General features: G+C 46.0%; 1 long non-coding RNA gene across 2 annotated transcripts; it reads left to right on the top strand.

Annotated features, from left to right (window-relative positions):
- Window positions 1–44: 44 nt before the first annotated feature.
- Window positions 45–5,856, top strand: LOC310764824. Of its 2 annotated transcripts, XR_014549236.1 has the most exons (4): window positions 45–148; window positions 1,210–1,285; window positions 5,096–5,188; window positions 5,398–5,856. It is a non-coding gene; the product is annotated as an uncharacterized lncRNA (long non-coding RNA). The 2 variants fall into 2 exon arrangements; XR_014549237.1 differs by lacking the exon at window positions 45–148 and having other exon boundaries at window positions 532–1,285.
- The last annotated feature ends 6,567 nt before the right edge of the window (window positions 5,857–12,423 follow it).

The raw sequence follows: 12,423 nt of genomic DNA, 5'->3' as shown, positions 1-12,423 counted from the left end.
TGCTGTGACATAATTTATTTGTGATGTCAGAAACCAGGTGTCAGCAATGACTGGGGGGAAAGAGTCCTGGAGGCTGGAAGAGGGTTAGAGGAGGATGATTGTGGGAAACCTATGTCTAAACAAGGGCTTTTCTGAAGGAGCACAGAAGGTGTGAAGGCAGCAGCAAAGGAAGCAGAAGTGACCCTGGTTACTTCACATTGCATCAGGGACAGTAGTATCTCTCTGCCCTTTGAGTCCACAAATCCTTGTAAAGGATCAATCAGGGTGCAATTGTGATTGTCAGAAACTACTACTTCTCCCTGGTTTTAGATAATGGGAAATGCCTGCTGCATCAGACCAAAGGCCCATGGAGTCAAGTAATCTCTTTCCATCATCAGTGATCAAGGCAGGCGGCTCTAAGAAGCCCATAAGCAGAGTATGAAGGCTACAGCCCCTCCAGCCTTGAATGTCTGCTCTTGCCCCCAAACCGTCTGTGGGACTTTGACAGGTGGTTGGGACAACCGACATCATAATGATGAACAGGTAGGTTGTCCCACCCACCTGTCAAAGTTAACCCACTGGAGTAGTAACAGACAGCGATCTGGCCTGCTGTACTGAAAAATGTTCCCCACTCCTGTGCTAGACCATGACTTAGTGCTATGATGAACCACAGTGACCCTTGGGCTGGTACCCTCTCCCCCTCCTCCAGTGCAGCCATTATCAGAAGCTTCCATTTCCATTTTAGATTAATCACAGTTATCAATGGCTACTATTCAGGATAGCTCGGCTCTGCTTCCATGGGCAGAGGCCCTGCTTTTAAGTCCCTCTTAGGGTGCTTCCTGCTTTCAGAAGAGGGGGGAAAGAAAGAAGCAAGCAGGCACACAAGCAAATGGAACAGAAAATCCCAAAGAGACAAAAGAGGGCACATATTGCTCTCAAGATCAGAGCAGTAAAAGGACCAGCCACTCTACATCTATTTGTGGTTCCTACAGATGTGAAGCAAAATCACTTGTGTGTCATCTAGCCATATTCCCAATTAGGCATTATACCCCTATTAAAAGGACAATTTGAAGAGAAGGGAAGAGTGGCTCTCAGCATATCAGAATGGAAATGGATGAGCTCAAACAGACAGTGCTTTGTTATGTAAATTGATTATGATTGAAAGCGGTATTTAGTAGACCACTGAGGCTCTCCACTAAAACCGCAGGATGCTTCTCTATGTTTCATCAGCAGGGGGCAGTATTGCTCAGTTCTAAGTCTAGACCAAAATCACCATGGAAACTACAATGCTTGACTGGCAGATAAGGTAAAAAGAACTATGCATTTTTATTTTATTTTTTTAAAAAAGCTGTCATCTAAGTAAAAAAGTTCATTCAATCAGCTGTCTGGATTTGAACAGATTGGTTCATTATCAGTTCAAATTCGCACTACAGCTGATGTTTGAAAGACATTTAAGGACGTAAGGCGAGTCCTGCTGAGTAAGGCAAGGGTACCATCTAGTTACATCTGGGATGCGGGTGGGGCTGTGGGTTAAACCACAGAGCCTAGGGCTTGCCGATCAGAAGGTCGGCGGTTCAAATCCCCCCCGACAGGGTGAGCTCCCGTTGCTCCGTCCCTGCTCCTGCCAACCTAGCAGTATGAAAGCACATCAAAGTGCAAGTAGATAAATAGGTACCACTCCAGCGGGAAGGTAAACGGCATTTCTGTGCACTGCTCTGGTTTGCCAGAAGCGGCTTAGTCATGCTGGCCACATGACCCAGAAGCTGTATGCCGGCTTCCTCGGCCAATAAAGTGAGATGAGCGCCGCAACCCCAGAGTTGTCCGCAACTGGACCTAACGGTCAGGGTTCCCTTTACCTTTACCATCTAGTTCAACATTTTATCCGGAAGCCCACAAACAAGGCATGAAGTTTAACACTCCTGTCCTGTTGTTTGCCTGTCAGCAACAGGCATTCAGAGCTACTGCTCCCCCCCCCCCCCGCAACCTGGAGATTCCATAACTGGAAGTTTAAAAACATTGATTGCTTTTCCCTCCATAAATATGTCATAAGCAACTACCTTATACTGAGTCAGATCAACAGTCCACCTACCTCAGTATCATCTACATTGACTGGCAGCAGTTCTCCAGAGTTTCAGGCAAGAGTTGTTCTAAGGCCTACTTGGCGGTGCCAGTAAGTTCCATCTAGGTGACTGGATTCTAGTCCTACTGGGGGTGGGAAATCTGGATAATTTTGTAAACTTTGCCATGCCCCTTCTTAGCTTATCTTTCTCTACTGTCCAAAGCACCTAAAACAATAGCTTTGGGGTGTGTGTGTGCAGGGAACGTACTCTTTCCAACCTCTTGATAATTTTATTTGCCTTTTTCTAACACCTTTTCCAACTTAATGGTATCATTTTGAGATGGAATATCCAGAACTATACACAGTATTCCAACTACGCTCATACGATTGCTTTATGTTATAAAGGGCATGCTGGTTGCTTTATTTTCAATCCACTTCCTAATACTATTAGCATAGAATTTGCCTTTTGGGCTGTCGCTATGCACTGAACCGAGGCTTTCATTGCGTTATCCATGACAACCATACGGGGTTATCTGGATCCTCACACCCACTTGAGACTCCATCAGTGTACAGTGTGTGTGGTTGAGACGGAACGAGGATAACTTTGTGATAGCACAGGCAACCTTGTATGTGTCTGTCACTGGAGTGGTATGATGCAGAAGCATGACATCACATCATGCTTTACATAAACAGCCTCCCTATGTTCTTATGGGATGCGGGTGGTGCTGTGGGTTAAACTACAGAGCCTAGGACTTGCTGATCAGAAGGTCGGTGGTTCGAATCCCCGCGACGGGGTGAGCTCCTGTTGCTCGGTCCCTGCTCCTGCCAACCTAGTAGTTTGAAAGCACATCAAAGTGCAAGTAGATAAATAGGTATCCTCTCCAGCAGGAAGGTAAACGGCGTTTCCGTGTGCTGCTCTGGTTCACCAGAAGTGGCTTAGTCATGCTGGCCACATGACCTGGAAGCTGTACACCGGCTCCCTTGGCCAATAAAGCGAGATGAGCACCGCAACCCCAGAGTCGGCCATGACTGGACCTAATGGTCAGGGGTCCCTTTACCTTTACCTATGTTCTTATACCATAGCACACAGGAAAAATAAGCCATGTCCTGAGCCCATGGAAAGTCAGGAAAGTATACCAACACCAGGGCAGGCATCCTGTCTCAGGCCTTGTTCCCTGATTTCCCCCCAGTGCTACTGATACTCCTCAGTTCAGTTCTGTTCCAGCTTACAAATAAAGAGCTGCTTTGGAAGAATCGCTGTGTCATCTGATATGTTCGCCCACAACTTAACACTAATCACAAGGCTGCTGATGATTATGAGGCCCCATCCAGCTTCCAGAGCATCTTCAATCTGAGCTGACTTCGTTATGTATTCTCCTAGTGCTATTTTTGCCATCTTTCAGGTTGCCAAGTGAAGTTTGGGCTTTTAATGACATTTCAAATCCTTTTTTGTGATTTTAGCTGTTGGTTTTTGTTTCTTTGTTATGGACTGCTTCTGCTGTTTTATTGTTGTTGCTCTTGTGTCGGTTGCCTGAATTTTATTGCTTTTATTGACTGTTGTAAAAACCACCTTGAAGGTATTTCGTTGGATGCTGTGCACAAATCCTATAAACACACAGAGATACACACACAAAGGTATGCTGACTGGGGCTTAAAGGCACAATGGCTAGTTGAGTCTTTTTTTATGAAAAGCATTTGTGGGGTAGGGTGATTTTAAGCAGAGGAGTAGATGAAAGGCTGTAGCTCAGTGGTATCTAGGGAAGGCTCAATGCATCAGTTTTAGTTTTTGTCTGTTTCTCATTCTTCCAGTCTTAAGTTCAACTCTTCACATTTTCACATCAGTTTGCAATCTTTTTTTAAAAAAAAATTAAAGTTTTCTTGAAAATTAATCAGCATTTTCCTGCAGATTTATCTTACTATATACATTTTATATGCAGTTTTGCCTAAAATCAACATCGCTGCAAGATAATTTTGCAAGTTTTGTCCCCATCCTTCTCCCTGAAAGGACATTGCAAGATAATAAGGTAATGCATGTTATGTTATTTTCACTATTATATGCATTTATTTGCATTGTATTCACCCTTTAATATATACATTTTTATACGCATTGCTTGGCCAGAGAACTGCACTGCAAAATTTGGAGGTGTGTGAATTTTGAAGGATGGCTGTGTTTCAGTTCGCATGTTGTTTCAGAAAAGTATGAATTTGTATGAATTTAAAGACAGACTGCATCAAATTTCTTCCCACCCACAGACATAGTAGCAAAGGTAAAGGTAAAGGGACCCCTGACCATTAGGTCCAGTCGTGACCAACTATGGGCTTGCGGTGCTCATCTTGCTTTATTGGCCGAGGGAGCCGGCGTACAGCTTCCGGGTTATGTGGCCAGCATGACTAAGCCACTTCTGGCGAACCAGAGCAGTGCACAGAAATGCCGTTTATCTTCCCGCCGGAGCGGTACCTATTTATCTACTTGCACGTTGACGTGCTTTCAAACTGCTAGGTTGGCAGGAGCAGGGACCGAGCAACGGGAGCTCACCCTGTCGTGGGGATTCGAACCGCTGACCTCCTGATCAGCAAGTCCTAGGCTCTGTGGTTTAACCCACAGCGCCACCCGTGTCCCTAAGACGTAGTAGTAGAGCTCAGGAATTGCATGCAAAAGGCCCCAGTTTCAATTCCTGGCATCTCCAGGCTTTGCTAGGAGAGACCCTGGAACACCATTGCTGGTCAGTGTAAACAACGAACTAAATGGACCAATGGTCTAAGTATTAAGGCAGCTTTCTATATTCCTATGAGAGGAGAATAGGATTGTCTGAACTGTTCCTTGGTGGGCCAGGTCTCTGTGTCTCTTCTCCAAATCATGGCCTTCTCCAATCCCCATAGCACCTTTCTCCTCTGACAGGTGCCAAATGTGTGTTTACCCTTTGCATGTTAAAAGAAGAAGAAAAAGATTTGGAGCACAGCATCTGGCAAGGAGAAGGTTATGCATTTCTCTACCACCACCATTCCACTCTTCTCCTCCTTCTCCAACTTTTCACTTAGAATGCCTCCCTCCCCAAGGCAGCTTCTCTTTGCAGAAAGTGACCATCAGGGTGTCAGGACTGGGACATGGTCTGAGCTGAGAGCAGTGAGGCGAAGCAATAGCCAGGACCAGTGAGTATGTTAGAACCAAGGGATGAAATCTGGAGAAGGGATGTAGCTGGGTGGTAGAGCATCCACCTTACATGACAAAGGTCACAGGTTCAATTCCTGGTGTCTCCAGGTAGTGGTGGGGAAGGTTCCCGCCTGAAACCCTGTAGAGATGCTGTTAGTGAGTTAGAGTGGACAATACTGAGCTCCAACAATCTGATTTTGTAAATCAGGAGGCAGAGTTGGAGAGCAAGGCAGAATCGGGGACGAAATGACACCAGAACTTGGGATGTCCTTGTTAGCCAAGCAAGGGCTCAATTGAAACAGGAAGACTTCTTCTACTCCATCCTGTCCAGGAGGGTCCAGTAGCCCAACGGAGCAGACAGAGTCAATCCAGGATACTTCACAGAGAAAATGCTACCTGAAGTCCAGCAGTTGACCACCACCTGGGGTGGGTGTCCACAGATCTCAGGAGTTACCAACATTGGTGCTCATCTGAATATAACATGTAGCTTGCCCCTGAGTCAAAGGGGTCAATCAGGCCACCCTGCTCTCTGTCCCCTTTCCTGCCTTCTTGCTTCTTCCCACAGATCAGCACACTTAGCCTGAGGCAGCCTGGGTTGCTCCATAAGCTGCCCTTCCCCCAAATAATACTTAGTACGTTGCCTGAATAAAAAAAGACGCAAATAAAAGACTTACAAAATTGTTTACGTCAGCACTGAACTTTCTCTTACAAAAGACAGCTTTGGTTAAAACCTGGCTTTAATTCCACCTTTTAAACCTGTAGTGAATCAGTTCGTGGCTGGTGATTACTGCTTTTATGCCTTAACGCTTTCCTTGCCGTTGTTAAGAGGCAGATTCTTGGCACGCTCAAAAGCGGTCCCTGCCTGCTCAGCTGTATTTGTTGTGCATCTCGGTTCAGAAAGACCTGAATAGGCCCAAACTGGCTCAGTATGGAGATTCTCCTCCCGCCAATACATAACCCCTGCCTGCTCCTCTCCGTATTCTATCCAGCTTGAGAGCACTCATGAGTTTTGGGCATCTTCCAGTGGTGGCTGGTGCCCCCTGGGACTGGTAGGGCAGAAGGCAGGGAAGCCCACTGTAGCTGGCTCCCCCTACAAGCACTGAGACTTAGGGAGAAGGAGGCTGATAAAGAGTGCTATCCACTGGGCTTGTTGTAAGTAAGAAGGCAGACAGACAATGGTGACTGGCTGAGGGCAGCCTGAAATTGGTGAGGTAATGCCCATTTGCCCTAAGGGCATCTTCACTTTGATCACTACACTGCAGCCATCTTCTTTCAAACATCCCCATTTATATCTGCAAGTAGAGACCTGGGTCCCTACTTTCTGAAGTCAAAGATGTACAGGCAGAGGCCAGGAGGGCCTAGGACCCATGCACCTATGGGACCACCTCTCCTGGTATGCCCCGCGGAGGACCTTAAGGACCACAAATGACAACATTTTGGAGGTCCCAAGTCACAAGGTGGTTAGATTGGTCTCAGCTAGGGCCAGGGCCTTTTCAGTATTGGCCCCAACTTGGTGGAGGGTTCTGTCACAAGAGACTAGGGCCCTGAGGGACTTGACATCTTTCCGCAGGGCCTGCAAGACAGAGCTGTTCCACCTGGCCTTTGGTTTGGACTCAGTCTGACCCTTATGTTTCCCTGCCCTTATGGTTTTGATCTATGGGCTATTATTTAAAATGAGTCTGCATTTTAAATTGTACTTTTAACTTGTATTTTAAATTGGTTTCTCCCCCCCCCCATTATGTTTTATTGTAATTTTACTGGTGTTAGCTGCCCTGAGCCTGGCTCTGGCCAGAGAGGGCAGGGTATAAATAAAATCTTCTTCCTCTTCTTCTTCTTCTTCTTCTTCTTCTTCTTCTTCCTCCTCCTCCTCCTCCTCCTCCTCCTCCCAATGCATTTTGTGGCCTGAGGCAAAGGACAAGATGGTGCCCCAAACATTCCATTCCCCAAACATTCCCCAAACAGAAGCTGACTGGGCTGGAAGCTGACTCTTTCTTCAGCACTGGTGATGGGACAGTGTCCACCACTTGGGAGCAGCAGGCTAGCATAAGGGGTGCAGTGCCAGCTGTCCTCCAACAGAGGGGGCTCAAGTGGAATGGCCGGGGGCTGCCACTGCTGCATTCCCACCTGAGTACCTACTGCCTGAGGCAGCCACCTCACTCTGCCTAATGATAGGGCCAGCCCTGGCAACTTCATAGGAGCAAGCAATGAATCCAGTCCTAAATTAGGGAGGCAGCCTAAAGGAACAGAGTCGTACATAAGAAGGCAAGCAAGGTGGCACAGGAAACCCACAGGCAAGCAGATAGAAAAGAAATCTTAACCAGAGCTGGCAAAAGAGGCTGATATTATCAGGCCCACACACCTCGGCAGGGAACACCCAGAGGACACCACCAGAACGAAGAAGGACAGCAGCACTGGTAGATAACAGTTGCCAGCATGTATTGAAGGAACAATGGGGGAATTTTAAATGCTTCTTAATACTAGTTGGGGCATAATACTAGTTCTGCTGTCTTTTTTATAACCCACAACTCACTCCCAGAGTCCCCAGACCGTGCTGCTGCTGCTCCTGCCATTGCTGCCTACTGGCCTAAGGCCAAACAGAACTACACACAGCCAGCGATTTACCCAGGACACAACATGTTGTTGCTCTTACTGAGGGAGAGACCTACAGGAGACCTGGAGGTTGTATAGCCGGACACAGAGTGACATAGGCCTTCAATTGTCACATTACTCTCTGCCTTAGGAAGGTCCTTGGTTTGCAGTTTCCTAGTTGGCTTGTTTTGCCTGCAGCTCCCATCTCCTGATTAGCTATTCTGGCGGCATAAAGACTAGGGAGCCAACGCCTGGATCTTAGTCTAAATTCTGTAGTGTGACAGTGATGTTTATATGTATGCCAACTAATATGGCAGAGAGGAGGGAGAAGGTGATCAGTGTGGAGTTAGAACACTGGCCAGCAGAAGAGTGCTTAAGAGCCCCTCCAAGATGCTGGCGGCTGGAGCCTTGTCTGTGAACCCCAGGGGGGCAGCTAGGCAATTTTAGACTTTATGGTTTACAGGGTACCTTCCACACATCTTTCGATGGGAATGTGTGTTTAAAATGTGGTTATGCAGTCATGTTGCATTTTGGGAGGGAGCCCTGCTCATTCTACGCCCCTCTGCTCCAGAGCTTTGTTAGCTACTCATTCTTAAGTTGGTGGTGACACAGGTACTGGACAATAGGTACTGTGTATGAAAAGTATGCCAAATTCTTTCATTCTCAGATAGCGCTAAGATGAATAGGGAATGCTTTTATTTAGGGTGGGTTTTTTAATATTGAAACAGTAATCTGAATGGACAATGACAATAAAAATGGATGTTGGTTTCTCCGTCGTTTTTAGTTTAATTTTCCAGTAATTGTTGCAGATTCAGGGGAGGATCTGAGCACCCCACTTTCTGTTCCCTCCCTTGCTCCCCAATTCTCTCAGGCAGTATAGCTTTGCTTTGAGGGCACAGAAGGCTGTGGAGGAACATCAGCAGGGGTTTCTTGGCAACTGTAAATGCTTATCCTTCCACCCGCTTTGCCAGTGAAAAGCCATAAATCCATACAGAAAACAGAAGTGGACATAATGGTCATGGGGCAGGCAGGCAGTGGGCAGCTTCATAACTCAGCAAAGAGTTCTGTACTGGGAAACTGCCACACAAGTCCCGGATCTGCTCCTTCTGAACTTCCGAATTAATTTGCAGCGTTCATTCCCACTGCCTTGCAAGTTTCATCTTGCTAATGTGCTTCATCTGAGCCCAAGCAGTTTCTACCATTCCAAGGCTGCTGGTGGTATACTTTTATGATTTTATGGTTTCCATTATTACACTGCACATTTCCTTCAAAGGATGGCATATGTTCTTTTCTCTCCTCCCCCCCCCACCCCATTTTATCGTCAAAACTCCCTTGGCAGTTTACGCTAAGAAACAGCGACAGTTTACAGTGACTGGCCCAAGGCTTTATAGCCAACGAGGAGTTTGTCAGTCCGAGTCTGACATTCTAAGCCAGGCTTCTTCAACCTCGGCCCTCCAGATGTTTTTGGCCTACAACTCCCATGATCCCTAGCTAGCAGGACCAGTGGTCAGGGATGATGGGAATTGTAGTATCAAAACATCTGGAGGGCCGAGGTTGAGGAAGCCTGTTCTAACCACTACAATGCAGCGGCTCTTAATAGCTTTGATCATTAAAGCACTAAACAGCCTAGTATTGGGATTTCCAAAGGAAAACCTTCCTTCATATCAGCCTGCTTGTTCATTCAGATCATCAGCTGAGGCTCTGTTTGGACTGCCCCATCCTTTGGGGATTGGGTGGGCTGTAAGTGGTTATCAGGGGCAGGGCTTTCTCAGTGGGGGTACCCTCACCATAGAACATTCCCCTTCCAGACATGCTCACTTGATTGCTGCAATGGTAGTACAGTAATGCTGGTGCTGAAGGTGTGACTTTTTACTTGTGGGTTTTTATTTGGTTTCTAGATGCAATATACTGTAATTTATTTGTTGTTCTATTGTCTTGGAGGTCACAAACAGAATGGAGGGGCATACATTTCTTAAACAAATGAATAAATGAAACTGTACGCATCTTCTCCCACCCCTTCCTAAAAAGTAATCTCATCAAAGAGGAGTAGAAACATTTTCACTGAGTTTCATATAGCTCTGGGCTTGATTGCACTAAATTGCTGTGCTGTGTTTTATTTTATTTTGAAGATTAATTCCCTGCCTTACAATCAAATTGTCTGCATGGTGGCTTACAACAGTCTGCAATAATACAACAAACAAACAAATAAAACCCAGACATCTACCCATAAACCTCTGGCTGAGGGATGGAGTTCAGACTGTCAGAGTGTTCTTCCCTTTGATTCTGTGGTTTCCCCAGATCAAATCAGTTTCAAATCCCATCTGAGCCATCGTTCACTAAGCAGTGCTAGGAAAGCTGCTCTTTCTCAGCCTCTCATATGCAATGTGGAAATTATGATTCTGGCCTATGTTGAAGGGTTGTGGTGGTGGTATTTATATGTGTGAAAGCTGCCCCAGGCCGTTTGATCCTTGAAAAAAAAAACCAGTTCTCTTTTTCTCTCATAGAAAAGACTGCACCAGAGTTTAAAACATAACACATTGCTTTACTTGGTATACGAAAACATATCTACATGTATTCATATATATATGAGGCTGGCAAACATATGAGACTTTACAGGCTTATTCTGAGGCACATGGCAGCATAAAACAAACTTGCAGTCTGAAGTAGTACAGTCCATTCTACCACTTCATTTTATTTATTTTATTTATTTTGGGATGTGGAAAGGAAGCTTTGGGTTTCCTGCTTACAAGCCACTAATCATCATGTGGTAAAGAAGGTTTCTTCTTTGCAGCAAAGGCTGCTATATGTAGGAAAAAGTATATGTAGGCAGTATTGCTGCAAATTGCCCTGGAAATCTGAAAACACAAGAAATGCATTCTGATACAAGTTTATAATGTTTTGTATTACATAAGTGTGTTATTTTAAGAAGATCGTTGCACACCACCCCAATCTCTGAGTGGTGCGAAATTCCAGGGATCGTGTTTCCTTTGGAATGAAGTACAGAAGAGACTGTGGTGTCTTTATGAGACATAGTTTATTTAGACATCTATTTATTTACCTGAGCCTACGATGAAGGGCTTTATGACATTAACACCCCAAGACGGTCTTGCTTCTGCCATAGCCCTAGCCTTGGATTCAAGCAGAAATCAGGCATGGCTCTGTCTCCCAGTTGTCCAGCCTGCAGCCTTGCTTCTTTCTAGCTTCTAGCTCACCTAACTCAACTCTCCACCCTTGCCTTTGTCTTTCTAACTACCAGACAGTTGAGGGAAGGGGGAGTCCACCCATTTGTACTCTGGCACAGAGCCACGTCCTTTGTTACCTTAATGACCCGTACTGGGGCCATGACCTCACCAGGAAGCTAGGCTGGCTATTCCAGGAATCGAATCTTTGCTTAGATTTTAACACTTGCTGGATCCAGGAATTAGAAGTGTCTTGGCATACAGCCTACCACCTCCCCCAATTTTGTGTTATTTCACACATTAAAGCAGCCATTTTGTGTTATGCCACAAGCTCATGGCCGCCATTTTGTGACCTGTCAGCATCCATGTCACTTTCTAAATTTGCCCGCTGGCCTGTAAAGGTTTGCTACCCCTGATCTAGAGATTATCGGTAGTGGCTATTGTTATAACCCACACCAACACCCAAGGCTGCTGGGAGAATGGCAGTGCCTGTCTTCATCTTGCCATTTCTGGAAAAACAAGAATGGAAAGATGTTAACTTGACTGTGATCAGCTGGGAATGCGAAGCAGCAAGTCTCTGGGATGCAGGCATGGCTAGGATAGAGTGCACCTGCCTGAAAGTCCTGCACTGCCTGTCCAACAAAGCAGGAGCAAATCATAGAGAGAAGTGGATTCCTTACATCCAAATTTTTAGATTTCCTTGTAAATCTAAAAAAATGTATGGTAGTTAGCCAGATGTTTGGGGGTTTTTTGGCCACAGGCGAAGCCTCCAGAGGGGTGCCATTGAGGCTCCCAGTCTCTCTGTGTGTGTACACAAATCCTCATGGGGGGGAGTGTCAAATAGGGTCTTTGACCCAGGTGAAATAAAGTCTAGTTTTGCCCCTGCAAAGAAGGTAGGGGTTCCCCTACCTCCATATTAGGCTGCTGAAATGGAGAAAGCTTAACAGAAAACCAGGAATGGATTTCGGTGTAAAAAAGATTGTTCTGGTATTATAACAAATGCCTGGGCTCTGTGTGTGTGTGTGTGTGTGTGTGCACGCGTGTGTGCGTGCATACTCAGAGAAAACCTTAAATTTAACTGCATACCGCCCCCTGCCCCCCATTTTTAATTGAGGGACCTTGCTTGTGGTCTATTGAAAAACTAACACAATTTCAAGGAAGCGTGAATTGTGTATACCCCTGTACAATACCATGCTGGTTCTCCATAACTTTGAGGGGATGGAGTTCAGGATTGGGCCGCAAGGCACAGATCCCAAACAGGGATAAGGACATAAGAAGAGCTCTGCCATGTCAACGGCCCACCGAGCCTAGAATCCTGTTTCCCTCAGTGGCCAATCAAATGCCTCTTGGTAGCCTACCAGTGGCTCACAGAGGCAGCAGCCCTCTCAGGCTGTTGTCCCCCACCCCAGCGACTGGCATTCAGCGGCTTAATGCACTCAAAAAAGGGAGCCCATATAATAGTCATA

This window comes from Podarcis filfolensis (assembly GCF_964270895.1).
Source record: "Podarcis filfolensis genome assembly, chromosome: 6".
NCBI classification, from domain to species: domain Eukaryota; kingdom Metazoa; phylum Chordata; class Lepidosauria; order Squamata; family Lacertidae; genus Podarcis; species Podarcis filfolensis.
The sequence above is the reverse complement of the archived record's forward strand: the minus strand, read 5'-3'. Positions and strand labels throughout refer to the sequence as shown.